At 41.5% G+C, this 16,931-nt stretch overlaps 1 protein-coding gene and 1 long non-coding RNA gene across 2 annotated transcripts in view; one reads left to right on the forward strand and one right to left on the reverse strand.

The window, feature by feature from the left end:
• CACNA1E (calcium voltage-gated channel subunit alpha1 E) overlaps nucleotides 1-16,931 on the forward strand; it is a 782,868-nt gene that overhangs the window by 449,585 nt on the left and 316,352 nt on the right. The gene's annotated exons all lie outside the window — the stretch shown is intronic.
• On the reverse strand, nucleotides 3,401-4,469 carry LOC138647476 (uncharacterized). Its single transcript, XR_011314981.1, has 2 exons — nucleotides 4,260-4,469; nucleotides 3,401-3,868 (listed from the first exon to the last, which is right to left on the reverse strand). It is a non-coding gene; the product is annotated as an uncharacterized lncRNA (long non-coding RNA).

A 16,931-nucleotide genomic window follows, 5' to 3' on the forward strand; every position in this document is an offset into this window, starting at 1 on the left:
CCTGTACTGTGACATCACTGTGTGTATTATCCCTGTACTGTGACATCACTGTGTGTATTATCCATGTCCTGTGATATCACTACGTGTATTATCCCAGTACTGTGTCATCACTGTGTATTATTCCTGTACTGTGACATCACTGTGTGTATTATTTCTGTACTGTGTCATCACTGTGTGTATTATCCCTGTACTGTGACATCACTGTGTGTATTATCCCTGTACTGTAACATCACTGTGTGTACTATCCCTGTACTGTGACATCACTGTGTGTATTATCCCTGTACTGTGACATCACTGTGTGTATTATCCCTGCACTGTGCCATCACAATGTGTATTATCCCTGTACTGTGTCATCACTGTGTGTATTATTATTCCTGTTCTGTGACATCACTGGGTGTATTATCCCTGTACTGTGACATCACTGTGTGTATTATCCATTTGCTGTGACATAACCATATGCATTATTATCTATTCTGTGACATCACTGTGTGTATTAGCCATCAATGAGACATTACTATGAGCACCATGCTTGTTACATAACATCAATGTGCACATTACCACTATTATTACATCACTATGAGCATTGTCTCTACACTGTGATATCGATGCTTATATTAATGGTAAGCTTTTTTTACCTTGATGGTGAAAGTGGTCATGGTTCTCTGTGGGCCTACTCCTGCTTTTGCTAAGGTACCCCATGGTTTCTTGTTCACCATTGCAGTGGTCCTATCAGTTAAGGAGTTATTCCCAACTTATCTCCTATTGAAAAGACCCATACCATTCCCAAGGCTATGGCCATGTACCGAGAAAAAATAAACAGCGTTGTATTTGGCCGTCTTTGGCAGACAAATAGGGAATGAATAAGCAGGAGTGAGCAGTGAGGACACATGTGGTCAGACCCCAGCAAGCTGCGAGTTATCACCAATTCTTTGGCCATTGTCTAAATTTGACCATAGTCTCCCACCAAGCGCTGCTTATGGGAAATACAGATTTCTTACATTGTACATCTGTTTGGCAAAGGCTACGTGCTTTGTATATGAGTGCGGATAGCAAAAGCACGGGAAGTCGTTTCTTATGATCCATTAAGAAGCTGATTTATGTGCCTTGTGAAAGCGGTGGGAAGAGGTTTAACTGCAAGAGTCAATGTGGAAATAAGGCATTGATAAATGCAGACAGGGCATTTAATATATAGTTATTAGTTCAGTGACCTCACACGGTATGTCGGGAGGTCTATTTGACCACAGCATTCAATATAAAGGATTTTGATTCTACAAGGTGATAAATGGTAATTTTGTTTAAAATCCATAAGTCTGTTGTTGCACCATTATACAGGGCTGCCCTGCGCGTGAACTGGGAATCAAAATCTCTGCCGCTTTCAGGCTATGACCACAATGCACCTGTAGTAAACATAGCATTAAGCGCCGCTCCGCAAGTTACCAATTGTCTCTGTCATCTTGTCTTTGACCATTACAGGGTGGGTCCGATCTAAGAAAGACATGTTTGATCTTTTGCAAATGTAAAATAAAAAAGTAATAATATACTCTAATTATCACAACTTCATAGGTGTCCTAATTTTTTGTGGTCCTGGAAGTTTAGTTGTTCTTCTGTGAGTTGAGAAGAAGCTTCCCCACCCTCTCTGTATGTGATAACGTTTCTGATTGCCAGGATCAGTTCATTAGATAAGTCAATCCCCTTGTCTTCATGTATCAAGGTGGTGCGGGAGATTACAGGGGTAAAGTTGCACTGTCATGACTCTGTTGTAGGGTATCCTTGAACCAGGGGCTCCTTCCTAGTCCCTAACACTAAGGGGCGCCCTAGCTTTCCTTGTTCCTTGGATTACCTTTATTGGTGAAGACGTTGGGGCTATGTACCATGCTGAGCTCATGAATCCACCCTCGGTCTGTTACCTCCTCTCACCCAGGGAAGAATGGAGTAGTAGTGTATGGCAATGCACCAGCCAGACAAACAAGGTAATACGAATAGGGATAAAGGAAAATACTAATCATACAAATATACACACATAAACAACAGAGATAAACACCGGGGAGTGTGGGATGGGGTAAAAACCAAAGTAGGAGGAGAGGATTTGCACACAAACAAAACCAAAACAACAGTCTTAGGTAAATCCACCAAATGCTTTCTCAAACAACAACTCTCCACCAGCCCCTGTCCCATGCCGCAATGAAGCTAGCTCTGGCAATGCCTGATTGCCAGAGATTAGTATATATAGGAGAGGGGAGTGGCCAACAGTGAGCAGCTGAGAGCCTTAAGGCAGGCCAGCTTCCAGGAGCTCTCAACTGAATAGATTAACCCCAGTACTGCTAGAAGAAACCTGCACTGTTTAATATGAAGGTGAAGTCCTTCTAGTCAGTGCAGGAATAGGAGAAATCAGAGAACGCGGTCTGGCTCCTCTCTGTCGCAGTAAACCTGCGTACACTGTGAGCACAATTGTTAGTCAATTTGTATTTTTTAATTATTAATTCTATCATCGAACAGCTCCAATCCTGTCTGTTAATCCAGAAAAGTTAATAAACCTGGAACCTGAATATTTAACAACGTAAAAGTGAAGTAAGTTTTATCTTTCTTAAGAGATTATCTATGTGTGCAGAATTATTGGGCAACTATGAATGTGTAGAATTATAATGCAACTAAATAAAAAACATAATTTTTCCCATTTCAGTTCATTTGCATCTGGTGCAGTGAGAATAAGCAAACAACTCAAAATACATTTCTGACATTATAAAAATTAAAAAAGATCAGTGACCAATATAACCCTCTGGGTTGCCCTAGCCCAACATCCTGAGTAAAAAAAAGAGATCTACATGGGAGAAGGAAGAATGATCACAGCAACTGTGACTGATATCCTTTCAGTGTAACGGGGTCAGTGCAGCTAAGCTCCCTACATATGGGCTATGTCTGCCCTGTGTCGGTTTTCCCATAGCTGGTCCTTTGTGAATTAGTAATATAAGGGATTGGGCACCGTTTTTTTCTAAAACCTTAAATGCCTTTAATATTATTATGAAGGGTTAACTACTGTGGTTTCCATTGCAGGTACTTTAATACTTAATATATGACAAAAATATGGCAAAACCTCACAGAGTGTGAACCGCACGACTTCTGTGCTGCCTTTGTATAACTTTAAATAGACTGAGTGACATAAAGGCATGATTGTATTTGACGAGAATTTAGAAATCTTGTGCAATTAATATAATCAGGATATAAAATATTCTTTCTTCTCAGCGCTTAATTTTGAAATCTTTAATAAACTGTAAACTTAAGTGGCTGTGACTTCAGTGTAATTATAAATGAATGACGTTTATTACGTAATAGAAGGGAATAAAGGACATGCTTGGTGTGCCACCCTCCAGCATGGCCTGTGCAGTCACTTACTAAGCTCATGTGAATGGCCATTAGTTATATATCAACTAATAATAATAATCTTTATTTATATAGCGCCAACATATTTCGCAGCACTTTACAATTCGGCAGTTCATATACAACTGTCATAGCAAAGTTAACGATAATACAATAATTAATGCAAAGATATTAATGACCCTGCCCGAAACAGCTTACAATCTACAAACCACTGCTATTATAATCTGGGAATTTTACAATGTAAGTGTTTTTTTTTTTCAAATTTGAAAAGGGGTTGTGCACCCACTTTAAAGTGGCTTCACTATTTTAGAAATGCAACACCCCTTTAAACCGCCTCAGTGGGCAGGGTGTTTGGTAGTTCTCACCCTTATATGGCACAGTGCCTCCACCCGAATCTTGCTGGGAGCAGTAGTGGTCTTGTTGGGAGCAGTAGTGGTATGCGGGAGGGACTTCCTCTTCTGCCAGGGGTCGACTCAGGAAACCCCTGTCCATGCTCCGTAGACACAAAAAATGAGGTTGAAATAATTAACAGGTTTATTTACACAGGAATAAATGGTGTTAAATTTAAAGGGCATAACAAGGACCAAAAAAAAAACAAATAATATCAAACAATCTATGAAACAGCTATGTAGTTGGTCTGAATGTTAATGTTGATATTTCCCCTTTAAGCGACAGCAGAAACAATCCTAACTAATAACGCCCAATAATGGCTGCAGCAGTGCCAGTAACACAGTCCAGCAATGAGGCCCAGTTGTCGTGGTTGTTGGCGCGCTTTGCAGAAGCCGTTGGTGCACATAATACCATAGGAACAAAATCCCCTCAGCAACTGTTCTCTTATTAACTTCTCAAAAGTGGAACCAAAAGTGCCAACAATAGCTACTCACTCCTTGATGTAGCAGGTTTGGGGGGTCACACAGGGTCCAGCTTGGGGCTGCAGGGTCCGGATGCCTTAGACACGCGGGATGGATTGTGAACTCATTCCCTTAGTTAGGTCTGGAAGCGATGGATATCTGGTAACCTGACCAGTCTGCAGAATTGTGTTTGGCTGCAGGATTGTCATCTTCCGTCACACACTGAGCGACTGGACCATTAGTATTCACTCCTTGCCTCTGTACTCTGCCCCCCAGGATCCGATTCTCCTATTTTTGTAATGGAAGATTACACATTTTTCTCCCCCTGCTGCTACCTCCACCCTTTTTCTCTGCACTACCCAGCCAATCAGGCCCCTCCTCCGCTGCTCCTTGTCCCCTATGACGCAGAGAAGAGCAACGTACTATGGGAGTTGTAGGGCTGTGCAGCTAGAGAATCATTAATGTTTGCTGCTGTGAATCCCAGCTGCACCAGTCTCTGTACAAATAGGTCTCACTGCAGGTGTTACAGAAAAAATATATTTACTTACCGATCTCCTTTTGCTCCTCTATTGGCATTACCTGGGTCTCCCATTGGTCTCTCAGCTTGGGCATGTGACCACTGCAGCCAATCATTGATTGCAGCAGTGACCAATGGATCACTGTTACAACTAGTGATTGGTGGTATAGATCACACATCCGTACAACCAAAACAGAACATACAGATACAATGACTTGCTGTTCCCGCTGGAAAATGAAGCTTGTAGATTGACTGGGCACAGGAGAGGAAGGGCAGGGGATTATTAATTGAGTATAGTTTATCTTTTTTTTACTTTTATTTTATAGAAAACAAAGGTGATATAAAACTATTATCCTGCCCTATTAATCACAGATTGGACTGACTGATAAATCTGAGCACTCCAATAGCAGAGCGTTCCCAGTTATTCATGTATATGACCAAATTCATGAATGACCCCACATAAATCTGTCTAGGGAAGCAAAGCGTTTCTTCTCCAATAAAAACTACTTTGAGTAACTCAGTATCTTACATTAGGCACAGGTATACCATTTACAGTTTTGACACAAAAAATCATCAAAAATAAAGAATGATCCCCTCTTAAATAGAACACAGACTTACATCTGCACGGGGGGATTACACATGATCAAATTCATAAAACAATTCAAAAGTTTATTAAATGCACCATTAATCCATACATAAAATCCAAAAAATAATGTCACACGGTGACATCTAGATACTATTTAGCTGCAGATATCCACTATCTGCATTATTTTTTAAGGCTAATAGTTTCTGTATTGTGCTTTTTAGTTTGATTCAAACTCCTTCTTTACCTACTCTCTTGTGACCATATGACATTATTTTTCATATTTTATGTATTATTGGTGTACTTAATAAACTTTGGAGTTGTTTTATGAATTTGATCATGTGTACTCCCTCTATTTAGGTCAGTGTATAACAGTTACAGTAGTTGCCTAAAAGCAACTCTTGTGCAGCTTGTCTGTGGTATGGCAATTTTAGAGCTGTGATTCAGCTGTAAAAAGAGTCGAATTGTGGATAGGTTGTATCTCATGAACCTATAATTTGCAGTATGTCTTTAACAATTTTCATTGTTAGTAGAAAGAAAGATGTGGCACTCACCCAGTGGTGTTATAATCAAGTCCTTTATTTTACCATCCATGGGTTGAGGACATTAACCAGAGGCGGCAGGTGGAGGCGAGGGTGCAGAGTGACTGAGGTGGACGACGGCCGTTTTGCGCCGACTCTGCTTCATCGGGTCCTGGATGGATGTTGAGCACCACGTTGCAGTAATGGAATACCACCACGAACTGACGCCATCTTACCTGGTGCCACTTTTTCTGCTCTCAGTTTTGTCTTTAACAATGGTGAGGAGATGCTGGTACTTATCAGTCATTATCAGACTGCGGACCATACAGGAACCACAGTACTGATGAGACGTAGTCAATATCAACAAGTGAACATTTACGTCCAGGAACCTTATGGATGACCTCTTCTCTGATTGAGTCTTTTCTTTCTTTTCGTCTTCATCTTGTACAGATGCCATGATGACTTTTCACATCCACAGCTCGTCTCTGCAGACTTCCCTCTTCTCCACCCCTCTGCAGCATATTGCAACATGGTGCCCATTAAAGATAATAGTGTTATTAAAATGCCCTCTACGTAAAAATATCTGTCCATATGATGACCTAAATAATCCTCTACTAGTATATGGCCTCCACATTGTCCGCCTTAATGAGCTATACCCACAACACTGCCATTATCAGCTATAACTGCTACACAATCCGCCATTATGAACCATGGCCTATTCCATGGTTGTCCCCTCTCTAGTTTTTCCTTTGACTCTCTATATCTCCACACTGTTCCCACTGCTGTGCTAATCTTTCTCCATACTGTGCTCTCATTTCATACTGCCCCCTCTCCATATCCATTCTGTGCCCTTATAGTGCCCACCACGTTGTCCTCTTCAAACTGTATCCCCTTCACACTGTTCCTCTACAAAATATGATGGTGACCACAGCCATCCATATAATGTGATATCTACAATATCCCCCAAATATACAGTATAATGTCCACCACAGCCCCACAATATACCGTATGATGTCCCCCACAGCTCTCTATACAATCATGCTCTCTATACAATCATACTACAGGTCAGAGGAGGAGCTTGAAGCTGGATGTGACTGTTGGGAGTGCGTGATGGGAGAATGCTGAATGTGGTGTGTTGGGAACCCCTGGATCCTAGTATACTGCTTTTGGGTGATTTGTGTGGAAAAGCTTTGGTTATCATTATACCCGTAATGGGGGCTTTGGTTGCCACTACTGTGAGGGGGGGCAGTAGCTGGATGTGGCTCGCAACCCTCTTGCTGACCTGAATGTGGCTCTCAAGGTCAGAAAAGTTGGGGACCACTGCTGTAAGGTATTAGTCACTTCTCTTAACTTTTTGGTTCACTCTCTTGATTTCCAGCAAGTAATTAAATATCACAGTCAACAAACCTGTAGCCAGTCCAGGTATTTGATGTTTGACCTCAAGCACACTTATGGCAACTAATGAAACCCTTGATTCTTGAGTTGTTCTTGAGACATCACCCGATTTACAAATGTGTTCTCTAATGAGGGATTCTGTACAGGGGGCTGAAGAATTCTAAGACTTCAGTAGTTATGAAAAGTGGCATTTTGTGTTGAATTTGGAGCAAAACTAGTTATAATAATTGTGTTGAGCTATTTAAATTATACTCTTTAGATTAGCTCATTGTAAACAACAAAGTTTGCAAATTTTGCTAATAAATCAAATTTGTTCACATGAATGCTGATAGGTATGATATCGAAATTTCATACCATCCTTCGGAAATTTTGACTTTGAATATTTAATATTTTTCTTGAAGTCACTGATAGATGACTGACATCTGGACTCGTATTCAGTCTGCATGGCTTATTGACTGAATATACACCTGCTGATTTTTTTTTAAAGAAAACACAGATGTCTCTGATATTTGCTTGTGTCAATGTACACGGAACCAAAATAATTCATGTCAACTGCAATGTCAACCTCAGTTAAGATGAAAACAAATCCCGTCTCCTGTGGAGGGAGAGGAACAGCTGTAAGTACTATTATCCCTACTTGTAATTTAGAAGCCAGAAGCCACGTAATAAAACGACTGATAACTGATCACAGAAGTATCTCGCGTGAATATCTGTACATGTGATATCATTGGGCGGTATATTGTTTATTCATATCTGAGCATGGAAATAGTTTTAAAGGGAATCTGTCACCACATTTGAGCGTTCTAACTTATTAATATGGGCATACAGGTTATAGACTGCTGAAACGGGTCATATATGTATGCCACATATCAGATGCCTTGTAAAAATCAACTTTTATTGCTTTATGTTAATTAGTTCTACCAGGCTATGGGGTGAGCGCTGCCTGGAAGATAACTCTGCCTCCTTGTTTTATTATGTAATATTTATCCTCCCGTCTCTTTACTGTGCCCTTGTGATGTCAGAACTTGCAGCCACAAATCCCGCGCCTGCGCATTTTGACTGCCGTCGCTCCTCTTCAATGTTCTGCCCTTCTATGGGCACTGATTTCATTTTTGTTCTGCACAGGTGCCGGAGAGTCATTGGTACTTCCACTCCTAGTGTTCGCCGGTGCACTGCTGACTTCCTTTCCTTTCACTAGCCTTGCATAGTAAGCATGTCATTTGCATGTCAAATGACACTATTTTTGGGCACTATATGACTCGTAGTCTACATTTTTACCTCTCTAAGTATCAGTTGTCACTGTGTTAGTGGGTGAGGAATAAATATCATGATGTCATACATACACAATAAACAGATGTGTAGAGATCGTACTCCCCTATCTGTTTAGCAGACTCCTAGAAACAGTACCAGCATGTGAGGACATTGCCAGTGTAGCTGTGAATCCAGCTCAGGGTGACATGTCTCTTAATAGAAAGCAGAATTGCTTCTGTGTCTGTGTCTACCTTGACTTCCCACTCCTACTACTTCCTTCCTCCTTTTATTCCCTCCCCAAATATTTCTATGGGCAACATGTAACCTGAACTCTTAGTGAGCTGAAATCCTGTCTTTACTCTCAAGACAAACTATAACAATATTCAGTTGGGGAGCAAAAAAAGTAGTAAATTAGTGGAAAAGAAACATATTTCTCCAATAAGATATTTTACAAAGTGTCTTATAATTGCTTTTACTATTGATTTGTGCAAAAGTTTGCAGAAATGAAAATGACTATGTAAAGCTATTAGAAAATATAAATGCATTAAAGGAACAATCTTTAAAGTGAACCTGTCACCAGTTTTGGCTGATATAAGATACGGCCATCACCTTTAAGGGCTGATATATAGCATTCTACAATGCTATGTATATTAACCTAACCCGACCTGTACGAGAAGAGAGGAAAAATAACTTTTATTATACTCACCTGCAGGACGGTTCGGTTCGAAGGGTGTAGCTATTCTTGGTCCACCGCCTCCCACCTCCTGCTTGCTTAATTGGCCTTGACCTTTCCCAGCACCTACGCACTGCAGTACTTTGCTCTGCCCTCAACAGGACAGAGAAGTACGCCTGCACAGGAGTGTGATGCCGATGAGATTGTGTGGATAATGTAGGGACACATCATCCACATGAAGCAAGCAAGAGGGCAGCATCTCAAGAAGATGGGAGGCGTGGACCAAGAAGAGCGACACTCCTCGGACTGCAGGTGAGTATAATAAAAGTTATTTTTCTTGTCTTCCAGGTCAGATTGGGGCAGATACACAGAAAGAAAAAGCAAAACCACCAAAATCGTCCATAAAAAACTGTTGCCACCTTTCCAAAATTGTGGGTAAACAACTTTGTTCAAACTCACCTTTGGCAAGTAGCAGGTGTGGGGAATATGAAAATCACACCTGAAACCATATAAAAAGGGAGAAAATGGACTCAATATTTGCTTTGCGTGTGTCTGTGTGTTGTCACACTAAGCATGAAGAACAGAAAGAGGAGAAGAAAACTGCCTAAGGACTTAAACAATATTAACAATTTAAAGGTTAAAAGTCCATCTCCAGAGATCTTGATGTTCTTTTGTCCACGATGTGCAACATAGTCCAAAAGTTTACAACTCAGGGCACTTTAGCTAATCTCCATGGACTTGGACGGCAGTAAAGAATTGATGAAAGGCTGCAATGCAGGATAGTGTATAAGCAGTCCTAATCATGTTCCAAATAAATTTAAGCTGCTCTGTAGACTCAGGGTGCATCAGTGTCAGTGTGAACTATCTGTCCATATTTGAATTAAATTAAACGCTATGGCAGGAGACCCCAAAGGGCCCCACTGCTGACACAATGGCTTAAAAAACTAGACTGCAGTTTGCCAAAATGTATGTGAGTAAGCCAAAATCCTTCTGATAAAGTGTCTTGTGGATAGATGAGACCAAGATAGTGGTTTTTGGTAAAGCACATCATTCGTGTTTACCGAAAACTGAATGATGCCTAGAAAGCAAAGAACACAGCACCTACAGTCAAATACGGTGGAGGTTCAAAGTTGTTTTGGTGTTGTTTTGCAGCCTCTGGCACTGGGTGCCTTGACTGTGTGCAAGACATCCTGAAATCTGAAGATTTCCAAATGATTTTGGTTTGCAATGTGGTGCTCAGTGTCAGAAAGCTTGGATTGCAGCCATACTTCAAGAAGCACCCAGAAATGGATGGAAACAAAGCACTAGAGAGTTTTGACGTGGTCAGCAATGCGGCCGGATCTAAATTCCATTGAACACCTGTGGAGAGATCTTAAAATTGCTGTTTGGAGAAGGTGCCTTCAAACATGAGAGACCTGGAGGAGTTTGCAAAAGAAGAGTGCTCCAAAATTTTAGTTGAGAGGTGAAAGATTAGAAGCTTGTTGTTGGTTATAGGAAGCGATTGATTGCAGTTATTTATTCCAATGGGTGTGCAACCAAATAATAAATTGAGGGTGCCAACAATTTTGTCAACCCATTTTTGCGGTTTAGTGCAAAATGATGTCCAATTTACCCTTTTCCCTGTTTTTTGGGTTGTTTCAATACTCATAAAGGAAATAAACATCTGTATAATAAAACATGTGTAATTGCAATAATTTTCTGGGACAAATACATCATTTTCTGTAACAATTTCAAGTGTGCCAACACTTTTGGTCATGACTGTATATACAGGGTGGGCAATTTACTGTATATGGATACACATAAATAAAATGGGAATGGTTGGTGATATCAAATTCATGTTTTTGGCACATTATTATATGGGAGAAGGAAAACTTTTCAAGAAGGGTGGTGACCATGGCGGCCATTTTGAAGTTGGCCATTTTGGACCCAACTTTATTTTTTCCAAAGGGAAAAGGGTCATGTGACACATCAAACTTATTGAGAATTTCACAAGAAAAACAATGGTGTGCTTGGTTTTAACATAACTATTCTTTCATGAGTTATTTACAAGTTTATGGCCACTTATAAAATGTGTTCAAATTGCTGCCCATTGTGTTGGATTGTCAATGCAACCCTCTTCTCCCACTCTTGACACACTGATAGCAACACCGCAGAAGAAATGCTAGCACAGGCTTCCAGTATCCACTGTTTCAGATGCTGTAGAGATACATAATTTCTAATATCAAAAATGCATCAATAACACTATAAAATGTAACATATCTGATTTTTTTTTTAAAAGAGGGAAGAAAAAACAAATTATTTCAAAGAAAACGCCATGCCTAGAGCATGCAGTGATGTTAAAAAAAAAGCCACAAAGAAGCAAATATGTGGGAAAAAAACTCGATTAATTTTTTTGACAAAAATCCTGTATCCCCTTAGTGACAGAGCCAATTTGGTACTTAATGACCAGGCCAATTTTTGCAATTCTGACCACTGTCACTTTATGAGGTTATAACTCTGGAACGCTTCAACGGATCCCGCTGATTCTGAGATTGTTTTTTCATGACATATTGTACTTCATGTTAGTGGTAACATTTCTTCGATATTACTTGCGATTTTTTTTTTGAAAAAAACGGAAATATGGCGAAAATTTTTAAAATTTTGCAATTTTCAAACTTTGTATTTTTATGCCCTTAAATCAGATAGATATGTCACGAAAAATAGTTAATAAATAACATTTCCCACATGTCTACTTTACATCAGCACAATTTTGGAAACAAAATTTTTTTTTGTTAGGGAGTTATAAGGGTTAAAAGTTGACCAGCAATTTCTCATTTTTACAACACCATTTTTTTTTAGGGACCACATCACATTTGAAGTCATTTTGAGGGGTCTATATGATAGAAAATAATGAAGTGTGACACCATTCTAAAAACTACACCCCTCAAGGTTCTCAAAACCACATTCAAGAAGTTTATTACCCCTTTACGTGCTTCACAGGAACTGAAACAATGTGGAAGGAAAAAATGAACATTTAACTTTTTTTGCAAACATCTTAATTCAGAACCATTTTTTTTATTTTCACAAGTGTAAAAACAGAAATGTAACCATAAATTTTGTTATGCAATTTCTCCTGAATACGCCAATACCCCATATGTGGGGGTAAACCACTGTTTGGGCGCACCGCAGAACTTAGAAGTGAAGGAGCGCCGTTTGACTTTGTCAATGCAGAATTGGCTGGAATTGAGATCGGACGCCATGTCACATTTAGAGAGCCCCTGATGTGCCTAAACAGTGGAAACTCCCCACAAGTGACACCATTTTGGAAACTAGACCCCTTAAGGAACTTATCTAGATGTGTGGTGAGCACTTTGAACCCCCAAGTGCTTCACAGAAGTTTATAACGTAGAGCCGTGAAAATAAAAAATCGCTTTTGTTTACACAAAAATGATCTTTTCGCCCACAAATTCTTATTTTCACAAGGGTAACAGGAGAAATTAGACCACAAAAGTTGTTGTGCGATTTCTCCTGAATACGTCGATACCCCATATGTGAGGGTAAACCACTGTTTGGGCGCACCGCAGAGCTTGGAAGTGAAGGAGCGCCGTTTTACTTTTTCAATGTTGAATTGGCTGGAATTGAGATTGGACGCCATGTCGCGTTTGGAGAGCCCCTGATGTGCCTAAACAGTGGAAACCCCCCACAAGTGACACCATTTTGGAAACTAGACCCCTTAAGGAACTTATCTAGATGTGTGGCGAGCACTTTGAACCCCCATGTGCTTCACAGAAGTTTATAACGTAGAGCCGTGAAAAAAAAAAATTGCATTTTTTCTACAAAAATGATCTTTTTGCCCACAAATTTTTATTTTCACAAGGGTAACAGGATAAATTAGACCACTAAAGTTGTTGTGCAATTTCTCCTGAGTACGTCGATACCCAATATGTGGGGGTAAACCACTGTTTAGGCGCACCGCAGAGCTTGGAAGAGAAAGAGTGCCGTTTTACTTTTTCAATGTAGAATTGGCTGGAATTGAGATCGGACGCCATGTTGCGTTTGGAGAGCCCCTGATGTGCCTAAACAGTAGAAATCCCCCACAAGTGACCCCATTTTGGAAACTAGACCCCCCATGGAACTTATCTAGATGTGTGGTGAGAACCTTGAATGCCCAAGTGCTTCACAGAAGTTTATAATGCAGAGCCGTGAAAATAAAAAATATTTTTTTTTCCACAAAAAAGATTTTTTAGCCCACAAGTTTTTATTTTCACAAGGGTAACAAGAGAAATTGGACCCCAAAAGTTGTTGTCCAATTTGTCCTGAGTATGCTGGTACCCCATATGTGGGGGTAAACCACTGTTTGGGCGCACGGCAGAGCTCGGAAGGAAGGAGCGCCGTTTTGGAATGCAGACTTTGATAGAATGGTCTGCGGGTATTATGTTGCGTTTGCAGAGCCCCTGATGTACCTAACCAGTAGAAACCCTCCACAAGTGACCCCATTTTGGAAACTAGACCCCCCAAGGAACTTATCTAGATGTGTGGTGAGAACTTTGAATGCCCAAGTGCTTCACAGAAGTTTAGAATGCAGAGTCGTGAAAATAAAAAATATTTTTTTTTTCCACAAAAAAGATATTGTAGCCCCCAAGTTTTTATTTTCACAAGGGTAACAGGAGAAATTGGACTGCAATAGTTGTTGTCCAATTTATCCCGAGTATGCTGATGCGCCATATGTGGGGGTAAACCACTGTTTGGGCGCACGGCAGAGCTCGGAAGGGAAGGAGCGCCTTTTTGGAATGCAGACTTTGATAGAATGGTCTGTGGGCATTATGTTGCGATTGCAGAGCCCCTGATGTACCTAAACTGTAGTAACCCCCACAAGTGACCCCATTTTGGAAACTAGACCCCCCAAGGAACTTATCTAGATGTGTGGTGAGAACTTTGAATGCCCAAGTGCTTCACAGAAGTTTAGAATGCAGAGTCGTGAAAATAAAAAATATTTTTTTTTTTCACAAAAAAGATTTTGTAGCCCCCAAGTTTTTATTTTCACAAGGGTAACAAGAGAAATTGGACCCCAGAAGTTGTTGTCCAATTTATCCCGAGTACGCTGATGCCCCATATGTGGGGGTAACCCACTGTTTGGGCGCACGGCAGAGCTCAGAAGGGAGGGAGAACCATTTGACTTTTTGAGCGCAAAATTGGCTGTCGTGTTTGGAGACCCCCTGATGTACCTAAACAGTGGAATCCCCCCAATTCTAGCTCCAACCCTAACCCCAACACACCCCTAACCCTAATCCCAACCTGATCCATAATCCTAATCACTAACCCTAACCATAATCACAACCCTTACCCCAAAACAACCCTAATGTCAACCCTAACCATAACCCTAATCAAAACCCTAAATCCAACACACCCCTAATCCTAATCTCAACCCTAACCTCAAACCTAACCCTAATCCCAATACACCCCTAATCACAACCCTAACCTTAACCCTAATCCCAAACCTAACCCTAATCCCAAGCGTAACCCTAATGCCAACCCTAACCCTAATACCAACCCTAATCCAAACCCTAACCCTAATCCCAGCTCTAACCCTAACTTTAGCCCCAACCCTAGCCCTAACTTTAGCCCCAACCCTAACCCTAGCCCTAAGGCTACTTTCACACTTGCGTCGTTTGGCATTCCGTCGCAATCCGTCGTTTTGGACAAGAAACGGATCCTGCAAATGTGCCCGCAGGATGCGTTTTTTGCCCATAGACTTGTATTGCCGACGGATCGTGACGGATGGCCACACGTCGCGTCCGTCGTGCACTGGATCAGTTGTGTTTTGGTGGAGCGTCGGCACAAAAAAACTTTCAATGAAACGTTTTTTTGTACGTCGCATCCGCCATTTCTGACCGCGCATGCGTGGCCGTAACTCCGCCCCCTCCTCCCCAGGACATAGATTGGGCAGCGGATGCGTTGAAAAACTACAGCTGCTGCCCACGTTGTGCACAATTTTCACAACGTGCGTCGGTATGTCGGGCCGACGCATTGCGACGGCCCCGTACCGACGTAAGTGTGAAAGAAGCCTAACCCTAAATTTAGCCCCAACCCTAACCCTAAATTTAGCCCCAAACCTAACCCTAAATTTAGCCCCAACCCTAGCCCTAACCCTAGCCCTAACCCTAACCCTAGCCCTAACCCTAACCCTAACCCTACCCCTAACCCTACCCCTAACCCTACCCCTAACCCTAACCCTACCCCTAACCCTACCCCTAACCCTACCCCTAACCCTACCCCTAACCCTAACCCTACCCCTAACCCTACCCCTAACCCTACCCCTAACCCTAATTTTAGCCCCAACTGCTGTTCTCCTGCCGGCCGGCAGATGGAGACAGATGGCGGGCGCACTGGGCATGCGTCCGCCATGTTCTTCTGCCGGCGGCCAGGAGGAGCAGCAAGAGGATCCAGGGACCTAGGTGAGTATGCTAGGATCCCCGAATCCCCCTATTTCTCTGTCCTCTGATGTGCGATCACATCAGAGGACAGGGAATTACACTTTACTTTTTTTTTTGCGGTCGCCAGTAAACAGTTAATTACCGGCGATCGCAAAACAGGGGTCGGTAATACCGACCCCGATCATGCTCTTTGGGGTCTCGGCTACCCCCGGCAGCCGAGACCCCAAAGATTCTCCCGGTGCCGGCCGGCGGGCGCACTGCGCATGCGCCCGCCATTTTGAAGATGGCGGCGCCCACCGGGAGACACGAGGAGCATCGGGGGAGCTAGGTGAGTATTGGGGGGCCACCTGGGACCCCTTTTCTCTGTCCTCCGATGTGCGATCACATCGGAGGACAGAGAAATTAAAAAGAGATCGCATTTTTTTTTTGTTTTTTTTTGCGATCGCCAGTAAACGGTTAATTACCGGCGATCGCAAATGCGGGGTGGGTTAAAAACCCCCCGAATCATGTTCTCTGGGGTCTCGGCTACCCTCGGCAGCCGAGACCCCGGAGAAAATCGGCCTCTGGGGGGCGCTATGGACTTTTTCCACAGCGCCGTTAATTAACGGCGCTGTGGTTTAAGTACCCTTAGCGGCCGCCGTTAAAAGGCGTATCGGCAGTCGCTAAGGGGGTATTCGAAGACACCCTCAGTGTAGAGAAGCCCTATTGATTTGGAGGACAATAAATTCTAATGCACTAGTTACCAATTCCACCTCATCGAAAGAGATTAAAAATCTTTCTGACACCTTGGATGACAATTGGATTAGATGCTATATTATTATAGAGTATAGATATAGTATAGATAGAGTTACATTTCTAACATTAACGGTTTATATTTTATTTCATCCTCAGATATTGAAGCTTTTGTTGCCAGCATCACCGTTAAAACATTAGACCATTAGACAGAGTAATAAGTAAATACATTTCGATAACGCTGCTTTTTGGTTAATGGTATTCTATGCACATTTATAAAGATAGATTTTCAGGGAAAATCTTATCTACATTTACACTCTACTGTTTATGGATCTGGGGAAAAGGTTGTATTCATAGATAGAGCTATTTTCTCATAAGGGTATGTTTTCCCCAAATAATAGGTAAATCAATTAAAATATTAAGCAATTTTCTAAATAATTGTAAAGAAAAGTATCTTATATTTATTGTTCCATTATAGATCTATGTGTCTTCATGGTTAGAGACTACCAGCAGATTTTGTAACATTTCATTATAAAGATGCTCCCTTTCTTCCTTCCACTGCTTATTTGACCAGGCTTTTCTTGGTCAGTAAGGAATAATAATAATAAATAATATTTTTT

Source organism: Ranitomeya imitator, chromosome 8 (genome assembly GCF_032444005.1).
Source record: "Ranitomeya imitator isolate aRanImi1 chromosome 8, aRanImi1.pri, whole genome shotgun sequence".
In the NCBI taxonomy this organism is placed as follows: domain Eukaryota; kingdom Metazoa; phylum Chordata; class Amphibia; order Anura; family Dendrobatidae; genus Ranitomeya; species Ranitomeya imitator.